Source organism: Carcharhinus amblyrhynchos, chromosome 9 (genome assembly GCF_965287045.1).
Source record: "Carcharhinus amblyrhynchos chromosome 9, sCarAmb.v2.hapA, whole genome shotgun sequence".
In the NCBI taxonomy this organism is placed as follows: domain Eukaryota; kingdom Metazoa; phylum Chordata; class Chondrichthyes; order Carcharhiniformes; family Carcharhinidae; genus Carcharhinus; species Carcharhinus amblyrhynchos.
The window spans coordinates 82,953,284-82,979,258 of record NC_137332.1 but is presented as its reverse complement, the minus strand read 5'-3'; the positions used below and the strand labels follow the sequence as shown (position 1 = coordinate 82,979,258).

At 42.5% G+C, this 25,975-nt stretch overlaps 1 protein-coding gene across 1 annotated transcript in view; it reads right to left on the bottom strand.

Moving 5' to 3' along the window:
* The window catches only part of LOC145347967 (solute carrier family 53 member 1-like), a 328,249-nt gene that overhangs the window by 243,890 nt on the left and 58,384 nt on the right, over positions 1–25,975 (bottom strand). The window lies entirely within an intron of this gene.

The window sequence follows — 25,975 nt, the reverse complement described above, 5'->3', positions numbered from 1 at the left end:
GATCAAATCTATAACATTTATGAATTGGATCATAAATAAACTGTAAACACTAGGAGGTCACACTGTTAAGTATAGTTTGAGCTTTTTTACCTTTGTAAGAGAACAATTACCACATATTTTCTGAAATTGTCCCTAAAATGCTATTTTGAAGTCTGACAATATAGAAGCTACATTTTTGATTAACCAAATGAGTTGCCAACCGGTTCTTCACTTTCTTGAGTTAATTTTTTTTAGACTTTTTCATGTCAATGCATCTGACTCTAAAAGGTTGGGAACCACAAATGAGATCTGCTGTTCCAGAGGCACAGGTTTTCAACCGCTGACCTAGACTACTGAAGATACAGTGGGGTAAAAGGAATTTGGGATTGACAAGAAGCCAAAATTGGAAGAATATAAAATTCTGGAGTGAGCTACAGCAAGCCAGAAGGACCCAAAACAAGGATAAAGAATTTGTTTTACAAAAACTGATTCTGTTCTGAAATTGAAACCTAAACCTCTTCTTAAAAAAACATTATTTTACAAAGCAAATCAATGTCAGAGTAGCTTTATTTAATTACAAAATTAAACCAAAAGCCAAGGATGCACTGTTTTGGAATTGCTCCCAGGCAGAAAAACGTCAATTATGATAATTATCAAGTACAAATTCATCCATCAAATCAAAAAGCCAGAGGAAACTAAGCATGAAAACTAGTTTGACCAGCTTATAATGGAAATATTGAAACCATGCAGCGGGAGTGGAATAGATCCCATTATATGCCAACATCATCTCATCTGTCCATAAAGACCAAGGCTATCTGGTAACCAAATCTTTAATGAACTCTCCAGAGATATCAATAATGCAGGGCTGATTTACAACACCACTATCTTCACATTCCGGACACCTCTAATCTATGAGATTGACTGCTCTAAAAGTCCCAAACGTTAAAAAGCCTTCTTGGCTAACACATACCTGCCTCTAGACCCATCACAAAAGTAAAAGAACATAAGAACATAAGAACATAAGAAATAGGAGCAGGAGTAGGCCATCTGGCCCTTCGAGCCTGCCCCGCCATTCAATAAGATCATGGCTGATCTGTCGTGGCTCAGTTCCACTTTCCCGCCCTCTCCCCATAACCCTTAATCCCCTCTCTTATCAAAAACCCATCAACCCGCTTCTTAAAAATATTTAGCGAGGCAGCCTCCACCACTTCAACGGGCAGAGAATTCCAGAGATTCACCACCCTTTGAGTGAAGAAGTTCCTCCTCAACTCCGTTCTGAACTGCCCCCCCTTTATCTTGAGGCTGTGCCCCCTAGTCCTACTGTCTTTTTTGAGCGGGAAGAGTCTTTCCACCTCTATCCTATCCATCCCATTCATCATCTTATACGTCTCAATGAGATCTCCCCTCATTCTTCTAAACTCTAACGAGTACAAGCCTAGTTTATTCAGCCTCTCCTCATAGCTCAACCCCCTCAACTCCGGTATCAGCCTAGTAAACCTCCTCTGCACTCCCTCCAAGGCCAAAACATCCTTGCGCAGGTGCGGCGCCCAAAACTGCACACAGTACTCCAGCTGCGGCCTCACCAATGCCCTATACAGCTGCAGCAAGACCTCCCTACTTTTATATTCAATCCCCCTCGCTATGAAGGCCAGCATCCCATTCGCCTTCCTGACCACCTGCTGCACCTGCAGGCTGGGTTTTTGCGACTCATGCACAAGGACCCCGAGGTCCCTCTGCACTGTCGCCTGCTGCAGTTTTTCGCCACGTAAGTAATAGTCCTTCCTACCATTCTTCCTACCAAAGTGGACCACCTCACACTTGCCAACATTAAATTCCATTTGCCATTTCCTGGCCCATTCGCCCAGCCTATCTAGATCCTTCTGCAGACTCTCCACACCCTCCGCACAATTTGCCTTTCCCCCAATCTTGGTGTCATCAGCAAATTTCGACACCCTACACTCGGTTCCCTCCTCCAGATCATCTATATAAATGGTAAATAGCTGAGGCCCCAGCACCGACCCCTGGGGCACTCCACTAGTCACCAACCGCCAATCCGAATAGCACCCATTGACCCCCACTCTCTGCCTCCTATTTGACAACCAATCCTCTATCCACGCTAACACCCTACCCCCAACTCCATGTCCTCTGACCTTCTGCAGTAACCTCTTGTGAGGTACCTTATCAAACGCCTTCTGAAAATCCAGAAAGACCACATCCACCGGCTCTCCTCTATCCACCGCCCTAGACACATCCTCATAGAACTCCAGTAAATTTGTCAGACACGACTTCCCTTTAATGAAACCGTGTTGCGTCTGCTCTATCAAGCAATTCCCTTCAAGATGCCTCGCAATTTCCTCCTTAATGACGGATTCTAACATTTTACCTACCACAGACGTTAAACTAACCGGCCTGTAATTCCCCGCCTTTTGCCTGGCACCCTTCTTAAACAACGGCGTAACATTAGCCGTTTTCCAATCCTCCGGCACTTCCCCGGAATCCAGCGACGTCTGGAAAATAACCACCAAGGCATCCACTATCACCTCCGCCATTTCTTTCAGAACCCTCGGATGCATTCCATCCGGTCCTGGGGACTTGTCCACAATCAGCCCCTCCAGTCTGTCGCGCACCACCTCTCTAGTAACAGTAATGTCATTAAGACCCTCCATTCCTACCACCTTTCCATCGCTAACACCCGGCAAATTATTCACGTCCTCCTCCGTGAAGACAGAAACAAAAAAGTTATTCAAGACCTTAGCCATATCCCCATCCCCTACCACTAGGTCCCCTTTCTCATCCGCTAAGGGACCAACGTTCACCCTAGCCAGCCTCTTCCTTTTTATATATTTATAAAAACTCTTGCTATCCTTTTTTATATTAAGTGCTAGCCCAGCTTCATAGCTTCTTCTACCCTCCTTTATCAACTTTTTTGTCAATCTTTGTTGACATTTAAACCTTTCCCAATCCTCTTCTCGCCCACTGCTCTTAGCTACTCTAAATTCCTCCGCTTTTAATTTAACACTTTCCTTCACCTCCTTCGTTATCCACGGCTTATTACCTCTCTTCCTACTGTCCTTTTTGACCATCGGAATAAATTTCTGCTGAGCACCAAGAAAGATCTCCTTAAAGATCCTCCACTGCTCCTCAGCAGACCTACCTTCCAACGCACTCCCCCAGTCCACATTCGCCAATTCTTCTCTCATCCTACCATACTCCCCTCTATTCAAACAAAGGACACGTGTCCGGGAACCCACTTTCTCCTCCTCCATCTGCAACAGAAACTCCACCATACAATGATCACTCTCTCCAAGAGGATCCTTCACCTCAAGGTCCCTAATTCTACCCGCCTCATTACATAGCACCAGATCCAAGATAGTTCGCTCCCTCGTCGGCTCCAACACACACTGTTCCAGGAAACTATCCCGGCAGCATTCCAAGAACTCCTCCTCGAGCCGGAAGAGGCTGAGGATGTCCCAAGTGGTGGCGTTGCGGCAAATAGGGTCCAGAAGAAGGCTGGGATGAAAGCGCTTTATCTGAATGCACGAAGCATTCGGAATAAAGTGGATGAGCTGGTGGCGCAGATCGACACAAATGGATACGATCTGGTGGCCATTACAGAGACGTGGCTGCAAGGTGACAGGGACTGGGAGATGAATGTACAGGGCTATCAAGTGTTTAGGAAGGATAGGCAGGAGGAAAGAGGGGGTGGCGTAGCTCTGCTGATTAAGGACAGCATCAAGGTGGTAGCAAGGGATGATATCGGAGCCAAAGAGCAGAAAGTGGAATCGTTGTGGGTGGAGATTAGGAACAGCAAAGGGAGGAAGACGCTGGTGGGTGTCGTCTATAGGCCCCCGAATAATGATCTGGAGGTGGGGCGGGCTGTTAACGCGCAAATAAGTGCGGCGTGCAGGAATGGGACGGCAGTAGTTATGGGGGATTTCAATCTGCATATTGATTGGTCGACCCATGTTGGACGAGGTGTGACAACAGAAACCTAGAAAACACCATTATCAGCTCAGATATACTAATCAGCTAAACCCCACAATACACTTTTAAAAAGGGAAAACAATTAAAGGACAAACTTGCATTTTATGTATCAGTTTGGAGACATTTAATTACATTATGAAGTGCTGCCAGTATAGGTGGGTTCACAAACACAACAGCCAATTTGCATACATGAGAAATATGTCTATTTTCAGAGGTATTCACCACAGAATCCCTACAGGGCAGAGAGAGGCCATTTGGCCTACTGAGTCTGCATCACCTCTCCAAAACAGCACTCACCAGACACACCCCCCTCACCCTATCCCCATAATTCTGTATGCTTGCATGATTAATTTATCTAACCTACATATCTTTGGACACTAAGTGGCAATTTAATTTAGCGTAGCCAACCCACCTCACCAGCATGTCTTTCGACTATGAGGAAGCCAGGGCACCCGGAGGAAACCCACACAGACACAGGAAGAATGTGCAAACTCCACACAGTCACCTAAGGCCAGAATCGAACATGGGTCCCTGGCGTTGCGAGACAGCAGTGCTAACCACTGTGTCACCTAACAGTGCCATTCCCATTGGTCAGGAAAACTCCATTTTCTTGGAACAACATTATAAGATCTATTATCTCCATGTGAGTAGGCTGTAGGTACTTCAATTTAAAATCTCATTCAAAAGACATCACATCAGACAGTGCAGCACTTCCTCAGCAATGCACTGAAGTGTTAACCAAAATTATATACTCAAATACTGGGCTGGGCTCGAACTCTCAAACTCCTGGACTATGGAGGGGGATGCTACTGCAAGTCAAGTTAGCTTTCAAAAATGCAAGCTTGTATTTGCATCTCTTTACTTTTGGAGTGTATACAGCCACTGTGGAAGAGATTGACAGAAGAGGAGTTACTACATCTGAGGTTAGGAATGCGCTAGATGTGCATATGCTTGGTTGAAGTAGCACTCCTGTGGATTAATGGTTCCATCTTTACCCATGGTAAATCAGCAGCTAGCTCAGTGATTCCTCCAAGCCAGCTCCCCAAGCAGATATTTATTGTTTGGTATTTAAGAAAATAGCTTTAGTAAACATTTTTTTGGCTGATTTTTTTTTAATGGATGATAAGAGGATTCTAAGCCATTCACTGAGGATGGTTCATCCATTTGACAACTATAAATACGTAGGCATATTTGATATTTCTCACATGAAAATACTTAGATGATTGTGAATTTTGTCACAATCTACATGATCAGATCACAACAGTCAATAGTTCTGCAGTAAAGATCCAAAGGAACTAGAAAAATAAGAGAAGCAAATGCAAGCTGCTGGCATTGCTAGGGATTAATTCATATCTGATGCAAAGCAGTAACACATGCCCTGCCAAAATGATTAACATCGATATATCCTTTTCTTTGCAATTCAAATGGTAAAAGATCTTAAACACAGAAGTATATGGAACAGCAGCTTCCCCACCATTTGTGATGTAGGTTTCCCCAAGTATTGCCTGTTGTCAATACTGGTATCAGCCAGGTTTATTTAACACTCCAAACATGGCCTGAATATTCATACTGGAATAAAGTGCCTCTCTTAGTCAAGTTGAAATTTACAATGTTCTCAAAGAATGTTACCAGTTTTTAACTAAAAGAGCCCAGGCTTTGTTTTTGGCGGGGAGAGGGAGAATGATGATGAGGAGTGTACTAGCTAGTGCCACAGAGAGGCATATGTCAAACATATTTAAAGAATTCAAATGCTCTGTCAGAAACACAAGCAGGTTGTTTGTGATGGAAAATGCTTCATGGTGCACCACCTGCACTTGCTGTCTGATTTGGCCATAGGAAACAATACTTATGGGGAGGACCTTGCCAGATTCAGTTTTACAATTACTGCATGTTTCTCATAAACAATTGTTTTATATCTGTGAATACTTAGGTCGTGGTTGTGTTGAAAGAAACCTGTTAAATAGCAAAACTGCGACAAGTTTTGTGCACTGATATGTACAATCATAAAAATTTATGGCATAGAAGGGGGCTAATACAGCCTGATTACACTTTCCAGATCTTGTTCTGTAGCCCTGAAGGTTGCAGCACTTCATATGAATACCCAAATACTTTTGACTTGACAGTTTCTGCCTTAACCTCTTTTTAAGTCATTCCAGAAAGCCTTACCCTAGCTACCCCAAACCACGCCCACTCTCTGAGACAACAATTCTCAACCCCGTCCCTCATCCAACAATCCTTCCATCAATGAATTTAGATCTTTTTTGATTTTTGACTTCGCGGCTAAGGTTAAATCAAGTCCCTCCTATCCACGCTATCTAGGTCCTTCAATTTTATACACCCAAATTTAATCTCCTCTCAGCCTTCTCAACATATTCAGTGCCTGAGCCTCTTCACTCAGAATTGTGAAATTCTCTACCACTTCAAGGTTACGGAGGCCAAGTCACTGAATGTATGTAAGAAAAAAATGATAGATTTCTAGACATTAAAGATGCCACGGGGTATGGGGAGTAAGTAGGAGTATGTCATTGAGATAGGGGATCAGCCACGATCACATTAAATGGTGGAGCAGGCTCGATGGACTGAATGGCCAACTCCTGCTGCTATTTTCTGTGGGGTAGAAAATTCCAAAGATTTACCAACCTGTGAAGAAATTCCTTCTCATTTCAGTTTTAAATGGCTTGTTATTTTGAGACCATGCGCACCTGATTCTAGACCCTCCCCCCACTTCAAAACCAAGAGAAACATTTTTCCTGTGTGTACCCTGTTGAGCCCCATAAGTTTTATGTGCTTCCATGAGGTCACCTCTTATTCTTCTAAATTTAGAGAATACAGATCCAGTCTCATCAATCTTACTCATAGGACAATCCTGCCATCCCAGAGATTAGTCTGGTGAACTATTGTTGTACTCCCTCTATGGCCAATGTAATGTGCACACAGCATGTAATGCTTTGTAGGACATTCCAAAGGACTTTACAGTCAATGAAGTATTTTTGAAGTGTTTGAAGCACTGTTGTACGTAAGAAACGTAGCAGCCAGTTTGCACACAGCCTGATTCTGCAAACATCAATGTGATAATGCCCAGAGAGTTTTTTTTGTGATGTTGAATCAGGAGCAAGTATAGACCAGCAGACCACCATGATAACCTCCCTGATCTTCAAGATAGCGGCACAGGACTTTTTTCATTCACCAGACAGGGCAATCAGGGCCGCTATTTAACGTCAGAAATAAATGATGGCACCTGCAACAATATAGCACCCTCTCAAAACCACATTGAAGCGTCAGCCGATGTTCTTACTAAAGGTTTTTTTAGATTTAAAGGTTTAAAGTTTATTTATTAGTGTCCCAGGAAGGCTTCCATTAACAATGAAGTTACTGTGAAAATCCCCCAATCACCACACTTTGGAGCTTGTTCAGGTACACAGAGGGAGAATTTAGAATAGCTAATGCACCTAATCTGCATATCTTTCAGACTGTGGGAGAAAATTAGAGCACCCGGAGGAAACCCACACACATTCTATCCAGGTCCTACCCCCATAATCACCCCGCTAATCCCCCTAACCCACACATCCTGGGACACTAAGTGGCAATTTAGCATGGCCAATCAACATAACTTGCACATCTCTGGCCTATGGAGGAAACCGGAATAGTTCGAAGAAATCCACACAGGCACAGTGTGAATGAGCAAAGTCCATACAGTCATCTAAGACTGGAATTGGTCCCTGGCGCTGTCAGGCAGCAGTCTAAACACTATGCCACCATGCTGTCCTTAAAATTAAGATTTAATAATCTTAAATTGATTGTTATTGCGATTCTTCACATATTCAGAATTATTCAGCAAGTGCTGCCCAATCGGCATGTCACATCTAACATTAGACGTTATGTTCTGAATTTTGCAAGCACAGGCTGGTTAAGTATAGTCAGTATTCTGCCTATCTCAAAGAGACGGAGGAATATGCTGTTTGATATGGTCTGCCAATCCCTGGGACATATGGCCTACGTACCTGACATTGTATGAGCATTGAAATCCATATACCACATTACTCAATTGTGTGATAAGCAAAATGTCTTTGTAGCTTAGCAACAGTGCCTTGTTCGTAGAAAAAAAGCATTTGTGTTGCTACTGCATTGTGGCAGAATGAAACAGCTGCTGCTCAAATATTTGAGATACCTTACCCTTCAAGGGTAATCTGAGGCAAACTAGGTACTTTTCAGGTCTCAAAGTGGTGGTCTTAGGCCCTCATAAATCGGGCTCATTTGCTCACTGTGCAAGTCTGACACTGAAATTGGGATGCATCAAAGCTATGCTGCAGGAAATTGACTACTCCGATCCGATCACTGTTTCACTGTGTATTGCATACTCATGATTAGGCCGAAGCCACCACTTGATCTTTGTGTTCAAGACCTGGAGTCATGATGCTACTGTTCCTGTCAAGTCTTAATTATTTTTCTCCTGACAAGATGGTGTGTCAGAACAATATCACACTATAGTACATCAAAGACATCCACTGTGCAATTATCAGCACGCTTGCAGAACTGCCTTGGTCTATCACAGATGCAAACCATACAAACAGTACGTATTAGCAGAAGGCTCCATGAGTGCCAAATATCCTCTGGTACACCCTGAGAGGTCAGTCTTCATGTGCACAACGAGATAGTGATATGACAATATTCATTACAAAGTGCACCATTAAAGAGCCAGTTACAACTCTTATCTGATGTCCACATGCACAAACTTCTACAGTGATCAGGAATGGGACTGATTTTTCCCCTCTGTAACCCTAAGGCGCAATGGCTAACTGTTGAGCTTCCAATGCAGCTTTAACAGAAAGCAGTTGATAGAATATAGACCAGGAATTGAGCTCATTGGACTTTTAAGTTTGTACAGTTTAATTATATAACTATAGTGGGTCAAATCTCAAACAATGATGAGTTGGAGTACAGGAAAGAGATAGAAAATCTGGTGAACTGATGTGACTACAATAATCTCTCCCTCAATGTCAACAAAACGAAGGAGATAGTCATTAACTTCAGCAAGCCTAGTGAAAGACATGCCCCTGTCTACATCAATAGAGACAAAATGGAAATGGTCGAGAACTTCAAGTTTTTAGGCGTTCAGATCACCAACAACCTATCCTGGTACCTCCATGCTGACGCTATAGTTAAGAAAGCCTACCAACGCCTCTATTTTCTCAGGAGGCTAAGGAAATTTGCATGTCCGCTATGACTCTCAGCAACTTTTACCATAGAGAGCATTCTTTCTGATTGTATCACAGCTTGGCATGGCTCCTGCTCTGTCCAAGGCTCCAAATAAACTACAAAGGGTCATGAATGAAGCCCGGATCATCATGCAAACCAGCCTCCCATCCACTGTTTATGTCTACACTTTCCGCTGTCTCAGAAAATAATCAAGGATGTCACGCACCCTGGGCATATGTTCTTCCATCTTCTTCTCTTGCAAAAAAGATGCAAAAGTCTAAGGACACATACCAGCCGAATCAAGAACAGCTTCTTCCCTGCTGCCATTAGACTTTCAAATGGATCTACCTTGCATTAAGATGGCCTTAAAAATGATGTGGAGATGCCAGCGTTGGGCTGGGGTAAAAATAGTAAGAAGTCTCACAACACCAGGTTACCGTCCAACCAATTTATTTGATAGTAAACTCACAAGCTTTCAGGATTTGCCCCTTCGACAGGTGAATGGAGTGATCTGGTTCTCCACTCAGCTGACAAAGGGGCAAACCCCGAAAGCTTGTGAATTAACTATCAAATAAATTGGTTGGACTTTAACCTGGTGTTGTGAGACTTCGTACTGGGCAAAAAAAACAATGCTTTTTAAATAAGAGTTAACAGCTTAAGGAGGTGGAATATAAGCAAAATGACTTGTGCAGTTGGAAATAATAATGGAAAATTCAAATTGCTTTATGAGTAACTCCCCAGTTATAAAAGCCAGTTTCACTGTATGCTAATACATGTCAATAATAAATCAAATCAAATACATCGTGGTTCATCTATAGGCTTCTCTGAAAGTACACTATGCCAAATGAAAGAGAATTTGTTGTACAAGTTGCAGAAGATGTGTAGCATTTGCATGATAGCTGGTCATAAGAATTTGTGCAAGAGACTTGGTGACTAACTAGAAATTAAGGAGGGCAGAGAAAGAAAGGGGAGATAAGACATCTTTAGCTGGTAAGGATTCCAACAGAACGTCTTCCACGAATTTTAAGAAATTATATCAAATTAAAACAAATTGTTTTTTTCTATTTTTCATTTATCAATAACTTATTGCATTGGTGAAGCAACATGGTGAATACTAAAAGTCGATTAATCATGCCATATCACATATACTCCATTCATTAAATTCGGGCTCATGGGAAGGTTACAATGGAGAATAAATTGAAAGGAAACATTAAAGTGCATGATAATTCCATTGAGAGTTCTGAACCTATGGAATATTTGAATGATCAGGGTTATGGCACTGAAAGTGAATGCGATAGGGCTTTTTTACCTGCAGAGGACATCATGATCATGCCAATTCTTCCCTTCTTGATATGCACATCCAGCTAAAGTGACTGGATAGTGATGTAATTATATTGTGCTGTTGATATATTTTATGTTTTAGGGAATTGTTTTAGAGTTCAGCTTTTTTTAAACAGACAGTTGGTATATCTCGGAGGAATATAGCTTAGATGCTTGGAAAGTGGGGTAATTTTTCATTTTAGCCATGTAAGTGTTTATTTAAGATGGGGTTAATGGACTCTTGCTTACAAAAGAAAAGGCTCCCTGGGGTCTTTTGATTAAAGGAATGGAATGTGAATTTAAGTATACAGGGTCATGTGGTAATTTGTTAATGGGAGGAACTAGGTATGTAGCAGAGACAGAAACAGCTTTGTTCGGTTGCCGGTTAGGATTTGTCTAAAAACTGAAGTCTGCAAGCTGTTCTGAAAATGAAAACCACCATTAACACCATTTATAGCAAGAGTGCCTGGGTTTGTTGAGTGTACTTAAAATGGACATTTGAGTCTCAGAGGAAAGTTGCTTATTTCGAACTGAAATAGTGATAAGTTAGCAATTAGAGTTGTTTCCTTTCATTTTTTAAATAATCTTAACAACTGTTATATGTTAAGCTGTTTTATTTTGTTAGAGTTATATTTAAACTGTGCTATAAAGTTTGTTTTGATAAAAGATCCCCAATTTGTAAGTAGAATTATGCCTAACCAGGCACAATCAACCTCTCATCCTTTGACTCTGTCTATACTTTCTGCTGCCTTGGCAAAGCAGCCAGCATAATTAAGGACCTCAAACACCTCGGACATTCTCTCTTCCAACTTCTTCCGTTGGGAAAAAGATAAAAAAAATCTGAGGTCATGTACCAACAGACCCTGCTGCCATCAGACTTTTGAATGGACCTCCCTTGTATTAAACTGATCTTTCTCTACACCCTAGCTATGATTGTAACACTACATTCTGCACTCTATTTCCTTCTCGACGAACAGTATGCTTTGTCTGTATAGCCAAGAAAAAATACTTTTCACTGTACATGTGACAATAATAAATCAAATCCAATAGTGCGAAGCACCCTATCCTCACATTTATACAAAAACAGAAAAACTGTTGGCTTCACAATATACTTTGGGATTTCGGTCCAAACAGTGATCAGAGAAGTCTCTCACCATCCAGACTCCTCAAGGAAGCCCATCACCAGTCACAGCTCACCTCCCCCCTCCCATCTGCCATATTCCCAGATGACAAAGAACAAAGAACAAAAACAGCCCGGGAAACAGGCCCTTCGGCCCAACAAGCCCGCGCCGCCATTTTAACATTACCAGTCCCCCCTCCACCCATGACCCTTATCTACGTTTATGGCATTCCACACTGAGGGAAAACTAATTTAGGGACAATTTATTACCTCCAATCAGCCTAATAGCACATCTTTGGGCTGTGGGAGTAAAACCGGAGCACCCGGAGAAAACTCACGCAAGCACGGGGAGAATGCACAAACTCCCACAGACACTGGCCCAAATTCATGTGTCTGCACAGCAAACAGTGATAGTCACTGAGCTGTCGTGTTGCCCAGCATCTGGTCCAGTTTAAGCGTACACTAACGACATGAAGTACTAGGCTACTCTCAAACATCCAAGAGCAGCCCTTGTACGACCCATCGCGTGTATGCCCCTCGTTGGACAACAAGGCGGACCGACTTAAAACCTGTGAATTAAAAGAGAAAAACAGTAGTATCATTCCACATCCTTATACATTACCAGGGACGTCCCAATGCTAATGAACCTTATTTAAAACAATCTCCTATATCCTCCCATCTCTAACCCACTCATGTGCCTGTCTAAGTAACTCATAAACAGCTCCAGCGTGCCTGCCTCCACCAGCGTGCTTGGCAGAGCATTCCATACTCCCACTACCCTCTGTGTGAAAAACCTCCCTCTAATATCCATGTTATACCTCTCCCCCCTCACCTTAAGCCCGTGGCCCCTCGTACTGTGTGTCTCTAACATAGGAAATAGCTTACCACTGTTTACTCTATCTATACCTTTCATAATCTTATATACTTCTATTAGATCCCCCCTTCAGTCGCCGTCTTTCAAGGGAAAACAGCCCCAATTTGCTTAATCTTTCCTCATAACCCAGTCCTTCCACACCAGGCAACATCCTGGTAAACCTCCTCTGCACTCTCTCCAGAGTCTCCATGTCCTTCCGGTAGTAAGGCGACCAGAACTGGACGCAGTACTCCAAATGCAGCCTAACCAACGTTCTACACAACTGCAACATTAGACTCCAGCTCTTATACTCTATATCCCTTCCTGTAAAGGCTAACATACCATAAGCTTTCTTCACAACCTTCTCCACTTGTACTGCCACCTTCAAAGACTTGCACACTTGCACCCCCAGGTCCCGCTGTGTTTCTCTGCTCTTTATAGGCTTACCCTTTATCATATAACTCCCCCCTACATTATTCCAGCCAAAATGCATCACCTCACGTTTATCAGGATTAAACTCCATTTGCCATACATCTGCCCAATATACCAGCCTATCTATATCCTGTTGTATTGCCAGACACTGCTCCTCACTGCCCGCCAATTCAGACATCTTAGTGTCATCTGCAAATCTGCTGATCACACCACTTACTCCCTCTTCCAAGTCATTTATATATACTACAAAAAGAAGAGGTCCCAGTACTGAGCCCTGCGGCACACTACTAGTGACAGACCTCCAGCTAGAAAAGGACCCTTCCACTACTACTCTGTCTCCTTTTACCAAGCCAGTTCTCAATCCATCTAAATACCTGGCCTTGTATCCCATGAGCCTTTATCTTTTCAACCAACTTACCATGAGGGACTTTGTCAAATGCCTTACTAAAATCCATACAGACAACATCAACGGCTCGTCCTTCGTCGACCGTTTTTGTCACGTCCTCAAAAAATTCTACCAGATTCGCAAGGCAAGACTTCCCCTTTACAAAGCCATGCTGCGTATCCCTAATCAGATCGCGACGCTCTAAGCGCTCATACATCCTATCCCTAAGAATCCTCTCCATCAACTTGCCTACCACTGACATCAAAATGACTATTGGATTCTCTCCCCTTCGAAGGGGAATGCTAACTGGTGATGATTTTAACTTAAGATTCGCAACAGCACAGACAATGGGCAAGATTGAAAAGGCAAGCCTTTATCAGTAGCCTCAGCAGGAATTTCTGCAGTTCACATGGTGAAGATACTCCGACAATACTGTTAGATAGGAAGTTCCAGGATTTTGACCCAGCAACAATTAAGGAATACCAATGTATTTCCAAATCAGGATTCTGTTAAACTTGGGAGGGGCTCTTGGAGGTGGTACTCTCCTGCACCTGCAGTACAGGTCCTTCTACATGTTAGAGGTCACCGATTTAGATAATGCTGTTGAAGACATTTTGGTGAGTTGCTGCAGTTCATCTTTTCTTCATATCTGTTAATGGGATGTTGGTGTTGCTGGCAAAACTGGCATAAACTGCCCATTGATAATTGCCCTCGAGCAGCATGTTACTCACAACAACTGACTGCGGTCGAAGAATCAATCCAGATTGATCTTTTAAGTTCAAATCAGTTTTTTGTAAGATACTTCCTCAGTGCTGCCAACCTGTAAGAACCTCTCCACCCGAAGTGATCTAGTTGTCTCTATTTCTAGGACAACCAAAGTTGCATGTTTAACTAGCAACTTCCTTGACAAGGTCATTGCCATACACTGCGATTAATAGTATATTGACATGGTGGAGTGGGTGGATGCTGATGACAATCAGCGGATTGGTTTATTCCAGAAGGTGTTGAGCTTTGAACATTATTGGAGTTGCACTTATCCAGGCAGGAAGAGAGTATTCTCTTACTCTCCTGTAGTTGCTGGAAAGACTTTTGGAAGTCAGAAGGCGAATCACTTACTGCAGATGACCAATTTTCTGAAAAACAGACCAAGCACTGGAAAAACTCTGCATTGTAGAGAGAAACAGAAAAAGTTACAAATCGAATATGACTCTTCTTCAGAAGAACAGTCATATTGGACTTAACACATTAACACATTTCTAACCCTCAGATGCTGTCAGCAAACCCGCTGAGTTTTTCCAGCATTTCTATTTTTATTTCCAATTTCCGACATCCAGGGCATTTTGCTTTTATATTACCCAGTTTCTGACCTGCTGTTGTAACTGTTGTATTTACATGGCAGCTCCAATTAAATTTCTGGTCAATGGTGATTCCTTAGATGTTGATGGTGGGGGATTCTATGTTGGTACTTCAACGGAATATCAAGAGAAGGTGATTGGACACTTGTTGGGATGTGTGACATGAATATTATTTACCATTTATCAATCCAACAATCTCAGGTTCAAACATACAATAAGGGAAGGTTATTGATGAAGCAGAAAAAGATCTTTGGGGCACTGTCCCTTGTCAAGGCAACACAACAATGAACCAACAGACTACAGCTGATCCAACTCCCAAAGAAGTTCCTACTCAACTGAACCAGGACAATGCACCTCACTTCCAATTGGAGTTAATAACTAGATGCACTGCAAGAGTTAACAGCTGATCCCATATTACAAACCAAAAAGAAAGTTTCATTATCCAATTAAAATGAAATCAGCATCCAACCTAAACGTTAGAGTTCAATGAAACTCCTCTTGTTTTAGATTAGGATTTAAGGTTTTGCCAATGTAAGCAGTTGTCCATTGCAGCCATGTCTTGTAAGTGGAATGTTTGGTACTGACCATTTTTAAGGATTGAGGAATTAAATACCTAACAGTGGATGTTATAAAGGGAACAACTGGAAAATGCATATGAAGATAAAGCAATGAGACAAACAGCAGATAAATCTTCTTTACTCCATCCCCTCCTTAAGCTCGGTGGCCATTTTTACCTTGTGTCTCAATTAAACACCTTGGGACATTTTTTAAGGAAACATAAAAGTTTCTCCATAAACTTAAATTGTCTGCTGAGGAAGGGATGTTGTCCAGAATCCTAGGAGAACACCCTACTCTTCTTTACATGATGCCAAGGGCTCTTTAATGTTTACCTAAATCAGCGTATGAATCACCTTAATGTCTCACTGAAGGATTTAGTGTAATTTGCAAAACATATACAGCTCTCATATTTGTCAGAACACTAAATATGATTAAAAACTCATCCTGGATAGTCACCAGTTAAGGTCATGCAATGATTAAATTCTGTTTCTTGATAATGCCTACAACCAGAGTTGTCCATTCCTAATGGTACATTCCACCAGAGCTGTCATTCCTAATTACAATCCAACACTGTAAACAAGAGTCACAGTCACATAACAATTCTAGACAACCTCAACAAGGTGATTTCCCGACACCTACAGCCAATTTGCAGATGAAATTCAAGCAGCAGTTCGCAACCAGTTGAGCATATTCGACATACGGGATGAGGAAAAAGCCTATCATTTACACTTGCACACACACAAACTTACACACAAAACAATGGGGAGTTAATACCACCAGTTTCAGGGTTTTTTATTCATTTTGGATTAAAATCCTTACAGTTAACTTAAACATACTGTGCCACAAAATAAAAGGAAATGTAAACAAACAGTAGCTTGCCAAACTCAAACATGGATGGGAATAGTGCCAGGTATAGGTTGGCAAATGCAGGAATGGAACAAAAATACACAACAATAAACTTACCAATCTATATTGGAATCACCTTGGGTAGTTCCTGCGAATTGAGGAATACTTGCTTCCACTCTAATTCAATGGGTTCTGAGATGATAAAATGGTCAATAAATCCAACTTGCAATCTGCAGAATAGGCCACACATGAGACAAGTTGGGTAGGTGAGGTGTTTGGAGGTCTGTGAACACTCTCTGATGCCTTGACCTCACCCCTGAATGTTCCTGATGGAGTGTCTCAATGTTTGATGGCTTCCCAAATGAATATTCTCCATTTTGGTCCATCACAAGTCCAGGATTCCCATGAGTTGATGGGTATATTTGACCTTTTCAGGAATGCTTTGATTATATCCCTCAAACCTTTCCACTGTCCTCCTGGAAGTCCCCTGCTACACTGAGTTCAAAATAAATTTGGGGGGCAGTGTCAGGTAATGACATGTCCCATCTAGCTGAGATATTTGGAGTGACTAGCACCACGATGCAAGGCAAATTGGCTTAGGGAAGAATGCTGCGGTTGAGCCTTCTTTCTTGCCATTAGATTTGGAGGCTCTTGCAAAGGTGACACTTCTTCCGTGCTTTGAGATGCCTGCTGTAGGTATCCAAGTTTCTGAAGTATATAACAATGAAAGGATCAATGCTGCCCCTTAAACCATGATCTTAATTTTGGATTTGAGATCCTGGTCCGCAAATTCTTTTCCTCAATCAGCTGAAAGCTAAGCTGGCACATTGGAGGCAATGATAAGTTTCATCATCTACACCTGCCTTTTTGAGAGGAGGTTCCCAAAATGCAGAAAATGGTCTACATTTTCCTGCACAGCAGCATAATCCAAAACAGAATTTAAGAATCTTGCAATATAATATGGAGAAGAACTATGTTGATAATATAGAATATGTTGACACATATGACTCATTTCAGTGGAAAATGGCAAACAATACAGGCATGTTATGGGTATATTTTCTTAAGCATCTACTGCCTTTCATTTTCCTCTTTACTTGTTTGGGTTCTAGCATGAATTTATCAATCCTAGCCCATCTTAATTACTTCTCCTTTCTTTGCTTTCCCAACTTTCGTGGACACTTTGTATGCAGGTATATTTAGTACCCAGTCCTGCCCTTTTTAGAGCCACATGTTGCTTTTCACCATAGTATCATATTCCTGGTAGTGGCTATTTGCACCTGCAGCTCACCAAGCCTATATACCACATTCTGAGTATTTACATACGAACACTGTTAACCTGATCTAAATCTTACTGTACTTCTACTTAGTCTGATCCCACCAAATACCTTGCAATTTCTAACTCTGGGTGAGACAGTTAGCACTCAATCTCCTGCACAGCTTATTTCTTCTTATCACAGATTGAAGATAATTGGCAAAAAAAAACAACATAACGGAAAACAAAAAAGAAAACACTGAAAAACTTGTCTTACAGCAAGAGATCAGAATCTGAAATGCGCTGCCTGAGATTATGGTGGAGGCAGGTTCAATTGAGACATTCAAGAAGAAATTAAATTATCTGTAAAGAAAGAACATGCAGGGCTACAGAAGGCACTAGGTGAACTGCTCCTTCAGAAGGCCAGCACAGATACAACTGGCTGAATGGCCTCCTTCTGTACTGTAACCATTCTATGATTCAAAGGCGCATTAGCAGCAGTTGAGTAACAAAAGGAGATTACAGCCGTGTAATTTCATTTTCACAAATCAAGATACACAGTTGTTTTCCAATCGATACAACAGATTATTATTTAACTGCAAAATACTGATGACAAATCCTGACTGTACCTTAGGAGTTAATGGTTTTTCCAGGTACTGTGGATGATCTTTGTTTTGAAAGCTGTGAAATAACACTGCATAATAAGCTAGCAATTTCAATGAAAGAACCAAAGGACAGAAACAATTTGAAGCTATTCATGCTGTGTCCAAGGATACGAGCATTACTGCCTTGTGTTTGGGGAACAGACATCCTCTCAAAACTGACCTTCACGAGAATCTGGCTGTCTGCAGATAATTGGTGTTGGATAACTACCACTCAAAAGAAATGGCTTATAACGGTCATGTGATTTTTCACTGGCAATCACCCCAGGTAATACAAAGCTGTCTTTGTACTGAATGATTGGTTATGAAGATCCATAACATAAGAACATAAGAAATAGGAGCAGGAGTAGGCCAACTAGCCCTTCGAGCCTGCCCCGCCATTCAATAAGATCATGGCTGATCTGTCGTGGCTCAGTTCCACATTCCCGCCCTCTCCCCATAACCCTTAATCCCCTCTCTCATCAAAAACCCATCAACCCGCGTCTTAAAAATATTTAGCGAGGTAGCCTCCACCACTTCAACGGGCAGAGAATTCCAGAGATTCACCACCCTTTGAGTGAAGAAGTTCCTCCTCAACTCCGTTCTAAACCGACCCCCCTTTATCTTGAGGCTATGCCCCCTAGTCCTACTATCCTTTCTGAGCGGGAAGAGTCTCTCCACCTCTATCCTATCCATCCCATTCATCATCTTATACGTCTCAATGAGATCTCCCCTCATTCTTCTAAACTCTAATGAGTACAAGCCTAATCTATTCAGCCTCTCCTCATAGCTCAACCCCCTCAACTCCGGCATCAGCCTAGTAAACCTCCTCTGCACTCCCTCCAAGGCCAAAATATCCTTGCTTAAGTACGGCGCCCAAAACTGCACACAGTACTCCAGCTGCGGCCTCACCAATGCCCTATACAGCTGCAGCAAGACCTCCCTACTTTTATATTCAATCCCCCTCGCGATGAAGGCCAGCATCCCATTCGCCTTCCTGACCACCTGCTGCACCTGCAAGCTGGGTTTTTGCGACTCATGCACAAGGACCCCGAGGTCCCTCTGCACCGTCGCCTGCTGCAGTTTTTCTCCACGTAAGTAATAATCCTTCCTACCATTATTCCTACCAAAGTGGACCACCTTGCACTTGCCAACATTAAATTCCATTTGCCAGTTCCTGGCCCATTCGCCCAGCCTATCTAGATCCTTCAGTAGACTCTCCCCACCCTCCGCACAATTTGCCTTTCCACCAATTTTGGTGTCATCAGCAAATTTCGACACCCTACACTCGGTTCCCTCCTCCAGATCATCTATATAAATGGTAAATAGCTGAGGCCCCAGCACCGACCCCTGGGGCACTCCACTAGTCACCATCCGCCAATCAGAATAGCACCCATTGACCCCCACACTCTGCCTCCTATTTGACAACCAGTCCTCTATCCACGCTAACACCCTACCCCCAACTCCATGCCCCCTGACCTTCTGCAATAACCTCGTGAGGTACCTTGTCAAACGCCTTCTGAAAATCAAGAAAGACCACATCCACCGGCTCTCCTCTATCCACCGCCCTAGACACATCCTCATAGAACTCCAGTAAATTTGTCAGACACGACTTCCCTTTAACGAAACCGTGCTGCGTCTGCTCTATCAAGCAGTTCCCCTCAAGATGCATCAAACTAGATAACAAGATAACATCAAACTAGCTGTCCAAATTTCAAGTATGACATTAGTGTACCTTTAAGAGTTATTTTTAATCATGTACTGTGCAGTTGTAAGCAAACTTTTTCAGTTTGTTTTTCTCATTGTCACTGGACTGTCTACAAAAATCTTTCAATTGCTGCTTAAATGGGTTTGTTTATGACTCTGCATTGTTAGAAGGAAAACTGGTTGGCAGGTCAGCTGATAGTTTTTTTTTCATTTTCAGTTTGGGGCTGCAGGTTTGAGTTTTAGTTTTAGGAACGGCATCAAGCTGAAAACAACTGCCCCCCCCACCCCCCTGCGTTTTGGAAATTCTGTTGGTCACCTGAAAGCAACATCCCGCCTTTCTGAAGGGAGAATCTGCTTTTGGTGGCTTGCCTAGAGTCCCTGGTGTTCTGGGAAGCTGTGCTGACTTCAAACTGTTCTGACTCTATCCAAACTTTAGTTGATAAAAGCTCCCTAGTGGGTCATTTGAATCATACCTGAAGTGAAACATATCATATTTATCCTAGCAAAATTCAAGACGGAAACTTATGATCCAGGCAGGCTACATAAAACACTTTGGAGTTTCAGACCTGAATCATAACACAAGCCACAGTAAGAAATTTTAAAGTGAATTAAAAAAAGGACATGTCCAGTAACATCCACTGGATACAATGTAAAGTCAATGAGCACAGCTTACTAATTACATTTATGAAAGTGGAGTCCAACAGCTCCATTATACAAATGGCAACCCCAGCAAGTTTAAACTGAGTCCTACAAAGGAACTCTGATTCTTCAGTTTACCATATATACAGGTTATGTGTAAAACTGCTTTCAACTGTATGTACACTTTGGGGATGAATATATGTATAATATGTATGTTGTTGGCAACAATGAGAAACAGCAACTTGCTTAATTACATTTTTATTCCATGTCAAAGGAAGATCCATAAAAATTAGCAATATAGAAACATCAATGCTGATTGAATGTGTGTGCCCGAAAGCTTAACATTTAAAAGATAGACCCATGGCAATGGCACTTGTCAACAGGAAAACTATCTCCTGAGAAAGGCTTGTGCAGTTCTAACAGCACTAGCCAACACCAGTTCACTTGTGCCACCCAGTTATCTCAGACAGTGTGCCTGTCATTACAACTAAGTGTATGAAGCAAACTCGGTGTAGGGCTAGTGCCTTGCTATTTCCTACATTAAATTCTTCATACAGAGGATTTAAATTAATCCATACTTGGGCACATCACAGAGAACTAACAAACCTAACTAATAGTGTGTTGTGCTGGCCACACAACAGATGACCCTGGCTTAATCAGTGTTAATTCTGTTTTAACACATGCACCAGGTGCAAAATCCACTTAGGAAAAATGAAACTAATTCATAAGGACAAACCATCTGTGTGTCAATGTTTCAGTGCTTACCATAATTCTTCCAGTATAGTACACTCTATATTTCTCCAAAAAAAACCATAAGATGTTCATTATACAAAGACATAAACAACATCTATAAATATGTTTCTTCACCAAAAATTTGCAGCACAAAATGGGATAACAATAATTAAATAGAGGTGTACAGCAAAGAATGACAGCTTTCTGCATTAATGACTGTGTTCTTTGTTTAGTTTCACTGCGTCCTTCTGCATTTTGTTTTCTGCACTCTCATCTGGTACACAGTGCCCTTCTGATAACTCAGTGGGTGAATGCAAAGCATCAATGAGCCATACAAACCCAAGGGGTTTCAATTTTTGGCCTTGCTGAGTTAGCTGATGAAAACTGAGGCAATGGTAGGAATGACAATTTGGGGCTCAGTGGCTCTGGGGAAATTAACCAAGATTCCATCTCCTGATCTTAATATGTTGGATCATGACAGGATCAGGTATGATCCAGCTATCTCCCACCTCCCCCAACAGACAATTCAATATTCTGCCAAGACACATTTCTAGCTTTGCACATGAAGAATGGTGGCTTAGATGAGATATGGAAGAACTGTCGACACTCCTGGAATGCCGCCTTAATAAGACTTAATAGTTTTAGGAGGTGGAATAAAAGCAAAAAGACTCATGCAGTTAGGAACAATAATGGCAAATTCAAACTGCTTTATGAGTAACTCCCCAGTTATAAAAGCAGTTTCTAATCTAACCAAGAATACATCTATTGGGTTGATCAATGGCAAACTGTAACACACAACTGATGTGGCACCCAAGATGTCACATTTTACAATTATTGATCTCTCAATGAGGGGGAGCAGCAATCCGTACCATGTAACGTTCCCACCAACAACCAATGTATTCAGTTGTATAAAATCATCTTCACAAACCTGTGTCCTACCATTGTGCAGTACAGTGTGCTCAATAAATGGGTCCACCAGGTACAGTTACAAGTATAAAACCAAACTTAAGACTATTCGTATCTGTAAAACAAAGGAGCCATTGTATAATTCAATAGTTGAGAGATTGTTACGCCAATTATTGTAAATATTAAATTCTAAACTATTAATTGATGGTTCATGTAATCATTTCTTTCCTTTCCATTGGACTGTCAGGAAATTTTAAACAAGAACATAAGGAATAAGAGGTCATTCAGCCTCAAGCCTGCTCTGCCATTCTGTACCTCAACTACACCTTTCTACTCTATCCCCACATATCTTGACTCCTCGAGTTGGCAAAAATCTCTCAACTTCTAATTTGAATAAACTAACAACTGTGAATTCTCTTCTCTTTGCAGTAGAGAATTTCAAAATTCAAGAATATCATAAAAGTCTATTTACTTTGGAAGAAAAAGTAATGTGAATGCAGTCACTGATTGCAAATTGGCAACTCTGCATCAGAATAATCACACAAAATCATTCGTAGGTACAGAATTCAGGCACAAAAACAAAAATTGCAAAGAAAAATCTATATTGAAAGTGCAATTCAGGATGAGGTGGACATATGTTGTACAGTTATAATTAAGTAGTCAGAGCAGGTGTAAAATGTTGAGAGTGCAACTTCATTTCTGGTCCAGTTATTACTCATGGCAAACATTGACTTTTTTGAATTTGGAACAGCACTACAAACACAGGCTGTGCAATGCATCACACACGATTGTAAATTCACAGTGCCACAATGAGTAATGCAGTAAACTAAAATTCCCAATACAGCTACAGCTACAGCTACAACACTGCCATCTTCCCAGCAACATGGACAATTGCTCAGATATGCCCTGTAAAAAAGAAACAGGACAACTCCAACCCAGCCAATTACCACCCCATCAGTCTACTCTTGATCATCAGCAAAGTGATGGAAGAGGTCATCAACAATGCTATCAAGTAGCACTTACTCAGTAATAACCTGCTCATTGACACTCAGTTTAGGTTCCGCCAAGGTCATTCAGTGCCTGACTCATTAGAGCTTTGGTTCAAGCATGTACGAAAGAGCTCAACTCCAAATGTGAGGCAACAGTGACTGCCCTTGACATCAAGGCAGCATTTAACCAAGTATGGCATCAAGGAGCCTCAGCAAAGCTGGAGTCAATTGGATTCAGACAGAAAGTTGACTGGAGTCATACCTGGCAAAAAGGAAGATAGTTGTGGTGGTAGAAGGCCAATCATCAGAACATCACTACAACAGTTCCTCAGGATAGTGTCCTAGGCCCAACCACCTTCAACTGCTTCATCAATGATCTTCCTTGCATTATAAGGTCAGAAGTGGGGGTGTTCGCTGATAACTGTGCAATGTTTAGAAACATTCACAACTCCTCAGATACTGAAGCAGTCTACGCCCAAATGCAGGAAGACCAGGACAAAATACACAGGTGGACTGACAAGTGGCAAGTGACATTTGTGCCACACAATGCCAGGCAATGGCCAGGCCCAAAAAGAGGATGTAACCATCACCTCTTAACATTCAATGGCATTACCATCACTGAATCCACCACTATCAACATCCTGGGTGTTACCATTGACCACAAACTAAACTGGACTAGCCACAGAAATACTGTGGCTACAAGAGCAGGTCAAAGGCTAGGAGTCCTACAACTCACCTCCTAATTCCCCAAAGTCTGTCCTCTATTCACATGGCACAAGTCAAGAGTGTGATGGAATAATTTCGATTTGCTCAGGCAAGTATAATTCAAACAGCACTCAAGAAGCTCGACACCAAGCAGAACAAAGCAGCACACTTGATTGCTACCACTTCACAAAACATTTAATCCCTCCACCACTGCTGAACAGAGGCTGCGATGTGTATCATCTATAAGATGACTGTAGGAACTCACCAAGATTCCTCAAGTAGCACCTTCTAAACCAACAAACACTAGATGGGCAAGAGCAGCAGATCCCCGAAAACACCACCATCTAGACATTCCCCTTCAAGTCATTCACCATCCAGACTTGGAAATATATCGTCATTTCTCCACCGTTGCAGGATTAAATCCTGGAATCCCTCCCTGATAGCATGGTGGGTGTACCTACAGCTCAGGAACTGCAGCAGTTCAAGACAGCAGCTCCCCACCACCTTCACAAGGGCAACCAGGGATAGGCAATAACTATTGGCCCAGCAAGCAACATCCAAATCCCATAATTCTTTTTTAAATGACAAGGATAATCTGATGTCATGCAACTTGGTGAAGCTATCAAACCAAGGAATAGGAGTTGCAATGGTAAAGTTGGCGGGCGGGCAGGGCGAGAATTCAACTAGAAATTACAACATGGATGGAGAATTAAAGGAATTGATAGGCGGTTCTGTGGGCAAAAGCGGGACTCCAAGACGGTAGTCTGCCTCCCTGGAGCAGGGGTACAGGATGTTTCGGAGAGGGTAGAGGGAAATTTGAAGGGCCAAGGGACCCAGGCTGATGTAACTATACACATAGGAGAGAGAGACGTAGGAAGGAAGAGCAGGGGGGATATACATAGGCAGTTCAGGGAGTTTGGGGCCAGGCTGAAGTGCAGGGCCTCCAGGGTGGCATTCTCTGGGCTGCTGCCTGTGCCCAGTATCAGTGGAGCTAAGAATAATGAGATCCTACAGCTGAATGCGTGGCTGAAGGATTGGTGCAGGACAGAAGGTTTTACTTTTGTAGACCATTGGGAAGTCTTTGTGAGGGAAGGGCACCTGTACAAGTGGGATGGAGAACATTTAAATGGGAAGGGCGCAAATATTTTAGCTGGGAGATTAGCTGGAGTGTTTCAGCATGGTTTAAATTAATATGGGGGGGGGGGGGGTGGGGAGGAGACAGATAGCTCAGTAGGCACTGGGATTGGGAGTGAGTTGGGTGACAGGGTAAGTCTAGATGAGAGGAAATTCTCCCAGGAGAAGGAGGATCCGAGTGGGCCTGTAGGTCTTCAGTGCATCTGTTTTAATGCGAGGAGTGTGGCAGGTAAAGCGATGAACTTAGGGCCTTAATGCTCGCGAGGAATTTAGATGTGGTGGCTGTGATGAAGACGTAGTTAAAGGAAGGGCAGGACTGGCAGCTAAATATTCCTGGGTATAAGTGTTTTAGGCACGAAAAGAGGAGGGGGAGTGGCGCTGTTAGTTAAGGAGCACATCACAGCAGTGCAGAGGGAGCATAACATAGAGGGGTTAGGAATTGAGTCTCTGTGGGTGGAGTTGAGGAATAGGAAGGGTGCAATTACTATGCTAGGGGTGTACTACAGACCGCCCGACAGCCCGCGGGCAGTGGAAGAGGGTATATTAGCAGGCATTTTGGATAAGTGTAGGAAGAACAGGGTTGTTGTAGTGGGAGATTTTAATCTCCCTGGGGTGGATTGGAAGGTGCCTAGAGCCGGGGGTTCAGACGGGGAGGAATTCGTAAGATGTGTATTGGAAGGGTCCTTGGAGCAGTATGTAGATAGCCCGACTAGACAGGGGTCTATACTGGATTTAGTTCTGGGCAATGAGCCGGGTCAGGTGGTTGAGGTTGCAGTAGGTGAACATGTGGCTAATAGCGACCACAATTCTGTCTACTTTAGGATACTAATGGAAAAGGATGAGTGCTGTCCTAAGGGGAGGGTACTAAATTGGGGGAAGGCTAGATACAGCCGGATTAGGCAGGAGCTTAGGGATACAGACTGGGGTAGGCTGTTCGAGGGCAAGTCCACATTAGGTATGTGGGAGTCTTTCAAGGGAAAACTGAAATGGGTGCAGGAAAGACATGCGCCAGTTAAGAGGAAGGATGGGAAAGGTAGGATTAGAGGGCTGTGGATGGCAATACAACAGGATACAGATAGGCTGGTATATTGGGCAGATACATGGCAAATGGAGTTTAATCCTGATAAACGTGTGGTGATGCATTTTGACTGGAATAACGTAGGGGGGAGTTATATGATAAAGGGTAAGCCTATGAAGAGCACAGAAACACAGCGGGACCTGGGGGTGCAAGTGCGCAAGTCT